This window comes from Chiloscyllium punctatum, chromosome 25 (assembly GCF_047496795.1).
Source record: "Chiloscyllium punctatum isolate Juve2018m chromosome 25, sChiPun1.3, whole genome shotgun sequence".
In the NCBI taxonomy this organism is placed as follows: domain Eukaryota; kingdom Metazoa; phylum Chordata; class Chondrichthyes; order Orectolobiformes; family Hemiscylliidae; genus Chiloscyllium; species Chiloscyllium punctatum.
Window position 1 is genome coordinate 48,502,452 of NC_092763.1, and position 13,477 is coordinate 48,515,928.

Genomic DNA, 13,477 nt, shown 5'->3' on the forward strand with positions numbered 1-13,477 from the left:
CCAATGACATTTTAATGTCTATGGGCCTTGACTCGGCACAACTTCGTATCATATTTTCAAAGCAATTTCAATAGTTTAGACGAAACAGAAACATTAACGGTGGGAAATGGTGGGTGTCTCATTAAACTACTCCTAAGGTCTGTTGCCCAACAGTAGAACTGCCGCCATCTGTTATAATCCAGGGCAGCCCGTGCCTTCTCCTTGGCTCCCTCCCTCACCACCCAATCTTGCTCAATCCATGTGAAGTATATTAGAAATGTCTTGTCCAATTTTATTTCCGTTTCCAATTATCCCCTTTGCTCTCTGACAGGCATTGTTTCCCTCATTGGCATAGGTGCATACAGGAAGCCCACACCTTCCAGTTCCTTAGTCAAGGACTAACACTCAGTGAGTCACTACTCATAGGACAGTGGAGGTGTCAAAACTAGGGCTGATATTATTAGTCACATTTGTCCTTACAGCAGGAAAGGTTGAGAAGAGATATGCTTGAAGTGTTTACAATCCTTGAGAGGTTTAAGTAATGGGACCAGCTCCTCACTGGAAATTGTCCTTGCAGCAATTGCAGTGTGAAAGCACCACCTTATGGTAAACAATAGAACAGCAACTTGAGGGACCCAAAAATACTTGGACAATTGCCAGTGCTGGAAATCAGAAACAAAAACCCAAGGACTGTTCCATCTGGGACACCACCGTCCACTCCTCCTTCACTCCTAACAACTCTAGCCCCCACAGCCCCATGGCACTGCAGAAGGTGTAACACTTGCCCATTTACTTCCTCCCTCCTCAGTATTCAAAGGCCTAGACACACCTTCCAGGTGAAGCAGCGCTTTACCTGCACTTCACTCAATCTAGTCTATTACATTTGCTGTTCACCAAGTGATCTCCTCTACAATAGGGAAACAAAGCCTAGACTGGGTGACCCCTTCTCAGAATACCTACGTTCTGTCCACAAAAAAGACCCTGAGCTTCCAGTTGCCTGCTACTGGAACACATCACCCTGTTCCCTAGCCAACATCTCTGTCTCAGGCTTGCTGCAGTGTTCCAGTACAAGCTAGAAGAACAGCACCTCATTTTCCACTTGGGAACTCTACAACATTCTGCACTCAATATCGAGATTAACAGTTGAGGCACCTTCTCCCATATCTTTATTCCAATCCCCACACACCAGGCCTTGTTATCACATGGTCTGCTTTCATTCACAATCCATTGTTAGCCACTAATAGTCCCCATTTGTAGCTATTCATTCTGCAGACTGACCATTAGCCACTTTTTTGTCTGTTTGACTGTTCTCTCTCTTTGGGCTCTATTTCCACCCATCGTTTACTCCTTACCTCCCCCCTCGTCCCTCCCCCCTACCACCCTATCTTCTGCTTAAAAACAAATGTTTTCCTAGCTACCATCAGTTCTGAGGAATTGTCACTGGACCCACAACATTAACTCTGATTTCTCTCCACAAGCGCTACCAGACCTGCTGAACTTTGCTGGGAAATTCAATTTTTAGTACTTACAGATGAAGATGGATTGACACATAGCAGGGATAACCAAAGGTAAAGACAGACAGATAAAAGAGAGATGGTCAGAAAGTGAGAAGGTCAAAGACGAAGACGAAAGGAACAAGAAAGACCTGGTTTCAAATGTGGGAATTTGAATATTTTAATAATTCCCTTGCACAGTCAAGGTCCACAAATTTCATGCTGCTTGCATGTAACTCAATGTTAAATCTGCTGCTGATGGCTATTCAACTATAATTTCATGTTCATGCTGGAGTAGCATGAGTTAAAACGAGTCTGCACTGCTTAACGGAGAGGTGTTTTCTAACTGCAGTGCAGTAGGTGGTGAAACTATCTCCAAAGGGTCTCTAAAAAAGAGCAAAGAGTAAATGGGTTAGGCCAAAGAGGGACTGCTAGATTCTCCAATGAAGCCCAGAAGGTTCAGACAAACATTGTGAAGGGGATGGAAGTAATTGGTCACAGCTTAATTCGAGGAATGTAGCCCCGTGGACCTGGATACAGATCTGAAAGAAGCTTAATGGCCTCACTGGATTGGTGAAAGTCAGTGATTACAACCTATACCCTACACATCCTGACACCAACCTCATGCATTACACATTGTACCATAACCATGCCATACACAGTCAGTGATCTTTAACTGGAGGAGAAAGTGAGGACTGCAGATGCTGGAGATCAGATCTGAAAATGTGTTGCTGGAAAAGTGCAGCAGGTCAGGCAGCATCCAAGGAACAGGAGAATCGACGTTTCGGGCATCAGCCCTTCTTCAGGAATGTGAAGAAGGGCTTATGCCCGAAACGCCGATTCTCCTGCTCCTTGGATGCTGCCTGACCTGCTGCGCTTTTCCAGCAACACATTTTCAGCTCTGATCTTTAACTATCAAGACATTGTTAGGAGGAACAGATATATCGTCTACATCTTAAATGGTAAGAGGTTAGGAAGTGTAAATGAACAAAAGGACCAGGATGTCCAAGCCAATGGAGGTGCATGTGCAGCAAGCTATTGCAGCATGTTAGTCTTTATAGCAAAAGGATGAGGGTATAGGAGTAGTGAAGCCTTGCTTCAATTACATAGAAGCCAATAGATGTGAAGCTGGAAGAACACAGCAGGTCAGACAGCATCTGACAAGCAGGAAAGTCAACATTTTGAGCCGAAACACTTTGTCACATAGAACCTTGGCTAGACTGCACTTTGGGTATTGGGTGCAGGTTTGGACTCCTTATCTCAGGTAAGAAATTGTTGCCATAGAGGAGTGCAATGAAGGTTCATCAGATCTGTTTTGGAGAATGGCAAGTATGTCCAATGAACATTGATTGGGCAAACTGGGCCTGTGTTCCCTAGAGGTTCAAAGAATAAGAAGGTAACTCATTGAAACTTACAAAATACATAAAGGGATAGACAGGGTAGATGGAGGGACAATGCTTCCCCTGGTTTTGGAGTCTAAACTGGGAAATTAACTTTAAAAAGGGGAAAGCCAATAGGAGATGAGGATGAAAAGATTTTTTTTATTATTCAGAGGGTTGTGAATCTTTCAAATTCTCTATTCAGAGAAGCCTGAGTTATGAAGTATGTTGAAAATGAAGACTGACAGATTCCTACTTATCAAAGTCAGAAAAGAATCTGAGGATAGTTTGCGAAAATGTATGAAACTGGATGATCAGCTATGATCATGTTGAATGGCACAGTAAGTCTGATGGGCTGAATAGCCTACTTATACTCTCATGTTCCTGCTTTCAGCTGAGATGAGATACTCACAAATCCACAATGGCTCCCCTCCAACACGAATCTTCCTCCCTTGTGTCAAGGAGGCTGACAGCACGGAAACAGACACTTTGGTCCAACTTGTCAATGCCTCCAAGTTTCCCGAACTAAACTAGTCCCATTTGCCTGCACTTGGCCAAAATCCTTCTAAATGCTTCCAACTTGTGTACCTGTTCAAAGTGTCTTTTAAATTTGTAACTGTACCTGCATCCACCCCTTCTTCTGGTGGTTCATTCCATGTATGAACCACCTCTATGTGATAAAGTTGCCCCTCAGGTACCTTTTAAATCTTTCTCCTTTGACCTTATTAATAAGCCACCTAGCTTTGCACTCAACTACCCTAGGGAAAAGGCCTTTGCTATTCACCTTCTTGATGTTCTTTGTGATTTTATAAACCTCTATAAGGTCACCCATCAACCTCGTACGCTCCAATGAGAAAAGTCCCAGCCTCTTCATGTAACTCAAACCCTCCAGCCCCAGCAACATCCTTGTACATCTCCTCTGGGAACCATCTCCAATTTAATAATATCCTTTATATTTATCAGCACTGACTCTTGGAGAACCTTAGAATCACCAGTCTCCAGTCCAAGAAACAACCATTTCCACACTCTCTATTTTCTGTCCTAAAGCAAATGTCATATCCAATCTGACATCACAGTCTGTTCTCCATTGTATCCAATACTTGAACCTGTTGACTTTGCTCTTGGGAACTAGATGGGAGATTCAGCACATTCTGACCTGAGCCTTTTCCAGTCCTCAGGCACCTGCTCTGTATCCAGTCAAGATCAAAGGAGCTTCATGGGCAGCTGTTCCATTTTCTCCACCTTCATTTCCTTTTACAACTTGGAAGGCAACTGGTCCAGATGATGCCATTCTCCAGCCTGGGCGTAGCCAGCCAATTCAGTATACGCTACTTCCACCTCATTCATTTCTTCTACCATCTGCAGTATTTCTGATTTGAAGAATTCACCTGTACTGCATCATGGTTTCTTTTATGGTTTCATCACATTCTGTACCTCCTTCACCACCTTAGCTTTGGTGTTCTTACCAAATTCCTCTTCAATTCAGTTTAATAAAGAGTTGTCTCTTCATTCTGAGGCTGTATCCTCGGGTCCTAGAACCTCCTACTCATGGAAACATCTTCTCCATGTCCACTCTATTCAGGCTTCTGAGTATTCTGTAAGGCCTACAATGTATGAAAAAGAAAACTGGAGATAAAAGCTTAAAAGCATTTATGAGAACTCCAAGATAGCTACACTCTTCAATGCTGAGGATGCCAGTCAATAACGAAAGAAACCACAGAAATTGCTGGAGAAACTCAGCAGGTCTGGCAGCATCTGTGGAGGTAGAAATAGACTAACATTTCAAAGTCCAGTATGACTCGTCTTCAGATCTTCATGGAGTTATATGTCTCAATTCTACAGTGGTTTTTAGACTTCACTTAGTATTTTCAATCCACTATGATGCTATTTCCTTTGCTTGAAATACCCAACACTTCCACTTTTTTAAAAATTCATTCAGAGGATATGGGCTTTGTTGGCTGGGCCAACATTTATTGCCAGTTTTTAATTGCCCTTGAGAAGGTAGTGGTGAGGTTCCTTCTTGAACCATGCAGTCCTCATGCTGTAGGTTGACTCACAATGCCCTTGGGGAGGATTTCTAGGATTTTGACCCAATGTCAGTGAAGGAACAATGATGTATTTCAAGTCAGGATAGGGAGTTGCTTGAAGGAGAACTTGCAGGTGGTGGTATTCCCATGTATCTGCTGCCCTTGTCTTTCTAAATGATAGTGACTGTGGGTTTGGACCATGTTGTCTAGTAGGGCTTGGGTGAGTTACGGCAGTGCATCATCTAAATAGTCTACACTGCTGCTACGATATGTCAGTGGTAGAGGGAGTCAATGTTTGTGGCAGTGATGCCAATCTAGTGGGCTACCTGCTGTGCAGTACAAATTAAACTTGCTACTTGTCAGCCCAGGGCTAGATATTGCCCAGGTTATTATGAGCTATTATGAGTAATTCATTGTCAAATATATCTGGAAAGATACAGCAAAAAATGTTTTGTCACCACAATCCAGCACCATTTTGAGTTACAAAAAGAATTTAAAAAGTTATGTAAATTCAGTTCATCTTCTGTATAAGGCTTCTTCAAACACAGCTCCAGGCTTCTACGAGGTTTCTGCAAGGTGTCCCAGGCTTCAGGCCGACTGCAGCCAGGAGTCCCTTCTCCAGGCACAGCCTCCGGGCACAGCAACCCACTGCCACTGCCACTGCCAAGAGTGCCAGCTGTAGACCACAGACAGCTACCCTGTGAGCACCACCACAGATGATGACCTGCCCAGTCCACAAGTCCACACTTCAGGCCTGCCACAGCCAGGAGTCCACACGCCAGGCACAGCAAATAGCCCACCAAACACTGCCCCACCTTCCCCAAGTCATCAGAAGGTGAAGATAAGAAAAAAGAGAAAGAGAAACGTAAGACAGGAGAAAAAGAGAAGGATGTGGCCGGCCTGGAGTCGAGGAGCCTAAACACTACTTACAGTGCTGATGCAGTCGTCTTGGTGGTATTGCTGCATTTGGATTTGGACTGCTTCACTATGTGAGGAGTCATGAATGGTATTAAAATTTATGCAACCATCAGTGAACGTCCCCACTTCTGACCTTACTTTGCAAAGAAGATCATTGATGAGGCAGGCGAAGATGGTTGAGCCAAGAACTCCTGCAGAGATGTCCCAGAGCTGAGATGACTGACCTCCAACAACCTCCTTTGTGCTGGTTCCATCCAGCAGAGAGCTTTCTCCTGTTTCTCATTGACTTTGGTTTTGCTCATGCTCCTTGATGCGATACTGGGTCAAATGTGGCTTTACTGTCAAGGGCAGTCATTCTCTGGAATGTCAGTCATTCTAACCTCTGGAATTCAGCTGTTTTGTCCATGTTTGAAAGAAGGCTGTAATGAGGCCAGGAGCTGAGTGGCCCTGGTGGAACCCAAACTGGGCATCACTGAGCAGGTTATTGCTGAGCAGGTGCTGCTTGATAGCATTGATAATGATACCTTCCATCACTTTACTGATGACTGAGAGTAGACTGATGGGCCAGAAATTGAATGGATTGTCCTGCTTTTGGTGTACAGGACATACCTGGGCAATTTTCCACATTGTTTGCATAGATGCTAGAGTTGTAACTGTGCTGGAACAGTTTGGTGAAGGGAGCAACAAGTTGTGGAACACGTACCTTCAGTACTGTTGCCAAAATATTGTCAGAGCCTTTGCAGAATCCAGTGCCTCCAACTGTTTCTTGATACCACAAAGGTGATTAGTCAAGTTGATTGGTTTATGTCAGGTATACCTGATGCTGGGACCTTCTGCAAGAGGGGAATCATCCACTCAGCACGTCTGGCTTAAGGCTGCTGCAAATACTTCAGTTTTCTCTTTTGCACTGATGTGCTGGGCTAGTTCATTTTTTGAGGATAGGGATATTTATGGAGTCTCCTCCATAAATCGTTTCATCATCTACCACCATTCACAACTGCAGGACTTTGATCTGATCCAGTGTTGGGGACTGGTTTAGCTGTATCACTTGCTGCTTATGCTATTTGGCATGCAAGTAGTCCCATTTGGTGCTTCACCAGGTTTACACATCATTCTTAGTTAGGCCTGGTGCTGCTTCTGGCACACAGTCCTGCACTCTCCATTGAGCCAGGGTTTGGCTTGATGGTAACTGTAGAGTGGGGGATATACCAAGCCATGAGGCTGTAGACTCCGTTTGACTGCAATTCTGCTGCTGCTAATGGTCCATAGAGTCTCATTAAGGCCCAGACTTGAGCTGGCAGATCTATTCGAAATCTGTCCTATTTAATATGGTGGTCATTTCACACAGCACAATGGAGTGTATTTTTATTGTGATGACGAGACTTAATCTCCACAAAGACAGCGTGGTAATCACTCTTACTGAGACTGTCATGGACTAGTGCGTCTGCATCAAGCAGACTGTTGAAGGTGAGGTAAAATATATTTTTCCCTTTTTGGTTCCCTCACCATCTGCCTCTGACCCCTTCTAGCAGCAATGTCCTTTGGAACATGACTAGCTCAGTCAATAGTGTTGCTGACAAGCTACACTTTGGTGACAGACATTGAAGTCCCCCACCCAGTAAATTTTGTAGCATTGCTACCCTCAGTGCTTCCTCCACGTTCATCAGCTGAAGGAGGATGAAGCAGGAAGGTTTCATTGATCATTGTTTCATCTGGTGCCATGAGGCTGTCTTAGATCTGGATTCAATATTGAGGAATCCCAAGGTAACTCTCTCCTGACTGTATAACCATTGTTTCATCACTCTGCTGGACCTGTCCTACTGATGGGATGGGAAATACCCGAGAGTGGAGATGGCAGTGTCTGAGAAATTTTAGATAAAGTATTATTGTCTGTAAAGTGAGAATGACTACGTCATAAACAAAACATATGCAGCCTCTCCCTATAGCTCAAACCCACCAGCCCTGGCAACATCCTTGTAAATCTTTTCTCAACCCTTTCAAGTGTCACAACATCCTTCCAATAGGAAGGAGAGCAGAATTGAACACACTATTCTTAAAGTAGCCTAACCAATTTTCTGTACAGTCGCAACATGACCTCCCAACTCCGATTCTCAATGCACTGCCCTATAAAGGTAAGCACACCAAACACCTTCTGACTATTCTGTCGAACTGTGACTCTTAAAGTACTATGAACCTGCACTCCAAGTTCTTTGTTCAACACTCCACAGCAGTTTACCATTAAGTATATGTGTCCTTCCCTGATTTGCCTTTCCAAGATGCAACCCCTCACATTTTTCTAAATTAAACTAACACTCAGTGCCAACTAACACTCCTCTGCCCATCAGCCCATCTGATCACGATCTCATTGTATTCTGAGGTAATCTTCCATCAATCTTAGTGTCATCTGCGAACTCACTAACTATATCTCCTATGTCTACATCCAAATTACTTATATAAATGATGAAAAGCAGTGGACCCAGCACCGATCCCTGTGGCACACTACAGGTCAAAGGCCTCCTGTCTGAAAAGCAACCTTCCACCATCACCCTCTGTCCCCACCTTCATGCCAGTTCTGTATTCAAATGGCTACTTCTCCTTGTATTCCATGTGATCTAACCTTGCTAACCAGTCTACCATGCAGAACCTTGTCAAACACCTTACTGAAGTCTATGTAGAACACAATCCTCTTTGTTACTTTTCAAAGCTATGTTGACTATCCCTAATCAGTCCTTGCCTTTCCAATTATGTGTAATTCCTGTCACTTGCGGACAGAAAGCGAAGTTAACCCTTCAGATTCAGGGACTCTTCTTCAGAAAATAACTATGTTATTTTGTTCTACAGTGTGGTGCTGCAGTGTGAGATTAGAGACAGACCTGCCTGTTCCCATCCTCTAATGATGAAATCTTGGAGATCTCCAATGACTGCAATTTCTTCTTTTTGCTGCTCCTTCAAGTGCAATCTCTTGTCTATTGGTGCCATGGTGTGGGTTGCACTTATCTGAGATGTCACCACTCACAACAGTCTCCAATGCTGACTACCTTGAGTTACACACTCAATGAAAATGCTTGTAACTCCTTCCTTTCTAGATAATCTGGATGGCCATCCAAGTGCCATCCTGACTACTTTGTGGAAAGTACAATCCAGGAAAGTGTTACTCTCCCTGAGGCACGGCTTCAGCTACCACTTGAGCACAGAAGTCTGAGCTCAAATTCGAATGGTTAAAAATACTTCCGACACAAATGACCACCCAAAACGCATGGAATGTCCTGAAGTTTCACAAGCAGCAGAAATTGCAAACAGCAAGTCTCAGATGCCTGACCATGAACTAAAAATAAGGTCCATTTCCTCTTTTAGAAACTAATTAGTATTTTGCTTAAAATATTTTAATTAATGCTTCTGGACCTGATCTGTGCTATTGCTCTTTTAATTCATTTACCTCATGCTGAATGAAATGCTTAATTTTCTGTCTTGTACTTTGACTAGAGAAATGTTCATCAACCACTCAGATTACAGTGTTGAGGCACTGATCTTTTTTCCTCGAACATGGTCCGTCTACTTAGTGGCCCGAGTGCTTTGGACCTCCTCCCATTTCCACTACAGCTCATGAATAAAAGTAGAAAATCAATGACAGAAAGTGCCTTTGGAAGCCATTTCACACAATCCACAGATGGTTTTCATCCTCAGGAATTCATTAAGATTTTTATTAACGAAAATAGCTTCAAAGATTAGGAAAGTAAAATAGCAGTGACCTCAAAAGCTATGATTTGGAGATGCCGGTGTTGGACTGGGTGTTGGACTTCATCACCTGATGAAGGAGTGAATCTCCGAAAGCTAGTGTGCTTCCAATTAAACCTGTTGGACTATAACCCTGTTTTGTTTGATTTTTAACTCAAAAGCTCAGCAGCTTAAAACTTTCATCCAGTTGCTGGGTGCAGCTGCCATGGTTCACACCAGGTGGCAGCAGAGATCCACTCCTGCTCTTTCCAACAGGCACAGGCTGTAGCCTACATAGCAGATGATAATCACATTGTCCATCTTTTTTTTGGCTAAGTCTGAGTTGTGTTGAGCTTTTTCGAGGAATTCCCAGTACAAGACCTAGCAAGCTTTCTGACCATACATTACCAAACTTGCTGTTAACTGTTTTATCTAACTACTCTGCCATTATGATGTCTGTCACTTCTAATTCTGACCCCATTACACCTTCTGCCATTCCAAGATCAACTCGCTACTTGACAGTTATCCAGCAAAAGACTGGCATCCCTTGCACTGGCACCACCTTTGAAAGGCTGCTGTGCACCCTGACGAGTATTGTCCCACACCAGCAACATGATTGCACACCGGCCACAAACCCACATTAGTCACAACATATTCATGGCAAAGGCTGGCACTGTTTCATAAATACTAATCTCCCATTCTCTCAGCTTAGTCACAGTGTAACCACCAGCCACTCTACACTCTACCTGTCCATAGGTACATTCTGTTTGAACACCCGCTAAGTCAGCAGAACCCTATCCCCACTGTAGACCCTCGTCTTGTATGGAGTATGGAGACATCACACGCAGGCATGTAATCAGACAAATACAAAGGTGACTTTGTAATTACAGAAAGCACATGTAAACACAAACAAAACCAAGAGTTGCTGAGGTTCACCCTGACAAAGGAAACCATATTTTGGCATCATGAACATCAAATATTTTACAGTCCATGATGGTCTGTTGCACCCAGCTGTCATCTCTTGAAAGCAGGTGTCAGTGGTGTTCTGTCTGGCTCACAGTGCCTGACACACCCAAGCTCTATCAGGGACAACTGTAGCTTCTTACAGGTTCCTGATGAAGGGCTTTTGCCCGAAACGTCGATTGTCCTGCCCTTCGGATGCTGCCTGACCTGTTGTGCTTTTCCAGCTCCACACTCTCGACTGTAGCTTCTTACTCATGATCCTCATTGGTGATAACAAACCTGCAATCTGCATCAGCCAGGAAGCTGCAAAATAGCACCATGAGCTATTGTCATCGTGGTCTTACATCTCATTGGGTACAGCACTGAAAATTAAGCCCCATTATTCCTGGAGTTGTCACAAAAGTTAACAATTTTACCAAGTATTCAAAATTCTTCAAATTATCTGTCCTTTTAGACCCAAGTTAACAGAAAGCACAAACAAGGTTTCTGTACTTTATATGGGCTACTATTATTTTAAACAGAACATCTGGAAATCATAGAATTCCTACAGTGTAGAAGCAGGGCATTTGGCGAATCAAGTCCATACCAACATTCTGAAGAGCATTCCACCCAGACCCACCTCCCCTCTCTATCCTCGTAACCCTGCATTTCCCATGGCCAATCCATCTAACCTACACATCCTTGGACTGTGAGATCACCTGGAGGAAACCTGGGTAGATAGCGGGAAAGTGTGCAAACTCCACACAGACAGTCACCCAAGGTTGGAATTGAACCCAGATCTCTACTGCTGTAAGGCAGCAGTGTTAAGTACTGAGCCACCATGCTGCCCAAATTACAAATACATAGATTCCAGTACAGGTAAACAATTCTGAATTGTCAGCCTATAATTCTGCTAGTTAAAACTCTGAAACCTGTATAAAACTCCACTGACACATGTAAAGATAGACTTTAAAAAATCTTGACGAAAGTTTGAGAGAAGAACTGACAAGGCAGTTCAATGGCTCCTGTCGATAAGGTTCACTGAGATGCTCCTTTTTTGTTGCCAGGCATGTTGACCTCCAATCTGTCTTCTCCAGATACTCGAACTTCTTTGCAAGAGGCACAGAGTGACCGGTTCATAAACTATAAAGTCTCTTACTTATTGGTTAAAAACCATTGTGTATAGCAACTGTGATGGTAAACAAATTGGCTTTCTTCATGCTTTAGGTATTTCTTACTGCAGAGAGAGACAACACGTCCCTATTCAGAAGTCTGAAGACTTCTAATCTTATCATTTTCTTCCATATACTTTTCAGATACATGGGGTTTAATGACATGGTTGCTGTCAGGCAGAATGTTTTTGTCATTGACAACTGCTCACCACTCAATAGACCAATCAGTTACTTATTACTGGCCAAATCTCAGTTTATACACTAGCCTATCTGTAGTAATCTTCCCCCACTGCTTGAATGAACAAGAGTGTAAATTACTCTTACAATGAGCGTTAGTAACTTGCTTTCAATAAGTACACCAAATCCTTTTTTAATCATTTGCTTTTAAAATGATCCTTTCCCTGTTTCAGTCCATAATCAAAATACAGAAAAATAAGTCGACCTGATCTTTAGAGGTGGTAAATCTTTTCCCCTGATAACAAGTTTTGTAACACACCTGGAGCCTCAAATATACCAGATGCTCAAAATTGCTCCTTGAGCCTCAAATACCCCGCAGCCTGAGATGTAGCAGGTACAGGATGTGGGAATCAGGGCAGGTACCAGGGTAGTGAGCCCATACCTCCTGGAAGTGTTAATGGTGATCACAGATCAGCTGGACATTAATGGAATGGAATCCTTTCCTTTTGATGAATTCTGCAGCATTGTGATACAGTCCTCTCAGTGTCACGTGTGTGCAGTCAATGGCACCCCCCCTGTACCTGGGGGAAGGCAGCTATATTTCTGAATGTGACTGACCATCCTAACTTCTCCATAAGGAGCACAATGAACCAGTGTGATTTTGCAGAATTGGCATTCGTCACTGTCCTGATATATTTGTGGGTGCAAAACTGAGAGATGCCACACAGGTCACTCATCATGCCCTGGAAGGAGACAGTAGCATAAAATTTCAGTGCCACTGTGAACTTCACGGTGACTAGGAGAGAATGGGCCTCTCACTCCTGCCGCCCTCAGGTTCCACATCAGCATCCAATGTAGTTTTGTCACAGTGTCCCAGGACAACTGGAGTTTGCATCAGCACTGCAGTCAGTGCCAGAAAATACTGGGCATCCTTCAGACCTCACACATCCTGAGGGACCATGCAGCAGTGAAACCCCCATGAGTTTCTTGCACCTCTTCCTCCCTGTCAGCCTGTTGCTGTTCCTGGGCTTCTCCCAGCCTTGGTCCTCCAGTATCTCTCTTTACCTTCTTAGGTAGCAGCCGCAATGACCAATATGCCACCCACGACCAGACCCAGGGCTTTCAGCGGAAATGTCCTAAAATGGAGCAGAAGGAACACAAGAGTTTGGAGGTGAGAGTGGAGCACACTTCACCACACTGTGGGTCATGGGGATACATGCCACACCCTGAGGGACATGTCCCCGTCATCCTTTCACATTCAGGCTCAGTCTGTGCAACAACTCAGTGAAGGTGCTACCCAGATCCGTACCACTCAGTGTCATCATGAAGCATTTCGAAACACTACTTACCCCAGACCTATATCAAACACTTAGCCTCTCACTGCATTCACCACAGACCATTGTTACACTTACATGACAGATGAAGTGTAACAATGATCTGACACACACAGGATCCTTAGAAGTTGGACAACTAGTGGTTTCACTTCAACCAGTATTGGCCTTTTGTAATGTCACTGCTGCTCACTTCCACATTATTGAGATGCCAAAGTTTAATTTACAATCATGTTGCAAATTGGCATGTTGCAAATCACCTTTGATCAGCATCTGACACCTAAGTACCCTCACACTGCTTGCATTGCAAATAGATGATGAGATGATTACACATGAAATATAGCT